Raw genomic sequence first — 2132 nt, 5'->3', positions numbered from 1 at the left:
GCCTAATATTCCTATAATATACGTAACCTTTAATGATTACGGTCCCTGAAAAGTATTGTTTAAATATTTATTCGGCGCCAAAGTGTGACCCAACTTTCCAAAGAAAATTACCCCACATTTATCTGCATTTTGTATGGTATTATCAAGAATATAATGCAGGGTCACATCATTTTTAAATTTGTTGGAAAAAGTGAAAAAAAAGTGAAAATAGTTAATTTTAATCTAAAAAACAATAAAAAGGTAAGTGATAAAATGAATTTTGTCTTTTTATAACCTTTATTTCAGCGTTACAAAGGTTAGTATCACAGATATTTTCGCCATTAATAAATATACGCCTCCGGATGCTATCTTCAACACAAATTCTGCATTTCAGTGACACTTGAAATGTTTTTAATCTTTACCAGTGGTAAATGGTGTGAGGTGTTCATTAAATGGTTGTATAAATAGAACTTCAGTAGGGGAGAGTGGGGGAATTTCGTCACAGGGGCAATTTCGTCACCTGCAATATCTCGGAATCCATAAGTCGTAAAAATATATAATTTTTTTGTTTTAGTCCTTCAAGACGGCCAGACACAACCAATGCATTTGTTTTGCACAGAAGGCCAAGATAATTAAGCTATAATATTAAATGTGTTTTAACAGTTCAAAAGCTACATTTAGTTCTCGACGAAATTTTTTCTGTATGCCACAATTCAAAAGGAATAAGATACACGATGTTTTATATAATACACAGTGCTATAATGTGCATTTCTGCGTCAGTGATTTTTAACTTCGCGCCTAATTTCGCAAGAAAAATAATTATTTCTAAAAAAGCACGGTCTGGGGAAATTTCTCCACCCTACGCTAAGGGTAAATTCGCACCTATTTTAAATACATATTTTTATATTTGACGAGCTGGCTAACGAACAGACTACCAGCAGCAGCAACAAATATAGGACGTCAACAAAAATGGTACGCTTGATCAGTGTAGCATATTTTCAGGCGTTAAACTCCCTACATTTTTCAGGTGACGAAATTTCCCCAGTTGTGTGGTGATTTTACCCCCCTGTGTGGTGAGATTGCCCCAGTATATTGGTTTTACATTTTATTTTTTTATAAATCACCAAGCTAATTAAAAAAATAGGGGAATGTCACATTTTAAAGCTTGGTGCTAACCGCATTCAACAATAAAAATATAAATATGATAACGTGTCTCAAGATGGACAAAAAATAGCTTTGAAAAAATGCTGACGAAATTCCCCCACTCTCCCCTACTAACTTAGTTGTTTAACTTAATCAAAATATAACATTTATTTCAGCCAGGCCGACTGAGACTTCTTGGGACCAGAAGTGTTGCGCCTGCGTTTGTCATATTTTATTTATTCTTCTCATAGTTTTTGATATAGATACCCGACATAAAACAACTGAACAGATGGTAAATGATCGGCCATGGCAAACCAGGCATAATTTCTGGAGAGATCCTTTAATTTTGTGCGGAGACCTAATAATGGTAATTACTCTTATTATTATTCCAGGTCTTACATTCATATCTAAATTATGTTTGATATTTTCAGAAGACAGACAAGAAATGGATATCAAAGTACTGCATTCGGCCAAGCAAAACCCGGGAATGCTTCAGGCATTAAAAATTTGTAGTTCCAATGCTTCGATTGTAAATATTATTAATAAATACACAAACAAATATTACAAAAAACATGATTTTTATTGTGGAAAATCAGATACTGCAAAGCAGTGCAAAACCAAAACTGCGAGGGTCTGGAAAAACCAAAACTGGGAGGGTGTAGAAAAGCAGATATTGCAAGTGGAGGAAAACCATAACTGGGTACGTGTGGAAAATCTATAATGCGGGAAGTCGAAAAACCAATGGATTTTGTCCTGCATTCTTCTGCCAGAGATCCAGATAGAAACCTCATTTCCCCCTTACTTTTTGTGTCACCCCCGTGTATTTTGAAACCAGAGATGGAAGAAATGTAAGGGGTGAATGAGGTTTAGTCCCTTCCGCTTCTATGGAGAAACCTCTTGAAAATATGTTATTTTCCAGAGGAATTTTCCCGGTGGGGGGTTGCGGGACGTGTTGGCACACAACTGGAGGCGGAACTGCAGCTTGATACGGATAGGAATAGCTAGCTGGA

The 2132-nt window shown here is 35.9% G+C and overlaps 1 long non-coding RNA gene across 1 annotated transcript; it reads left to right on the top strand.

The window, feature by feature from the left end:
• Positions 1-252: 252 nt before the first annotated feature.
• LOC138913905 (uncharacterized) lies at positions 253-1753 on the top strand. The gene is made up of 3 exons (XR_011419785.1): positions 253-434; positions 1303-1489; positions 1554-1753. It is a non-coding gene; the product is annotated as an uncharacterized lncRNA (long non-coding RNA).
• The last annotated feature ends 379 nt before the right edge of the window (positions 1754-2132 follow it).

This window comes from Drosophila takahashii, chromosome X (genome assembly GCF_030179915.1).
Source record: "Drosophila takahashii strain IR98-3 E-12201 chromosome X, DtakHiC1v2, whole genome shotgun sequence".
In the NCBI taxonomy this organism is placed as follows: Eukaryota; Metazoa; Arthropoda; class Insecta; order Diptera; family Drosophilidae; genus Drosophila; species Drosophila takahashii.
The sequence above is the reverse complement of the archived record's forward strand: the minus strand, read 5'-3'. Positions and strand labels throughout refer to the sequence as shown.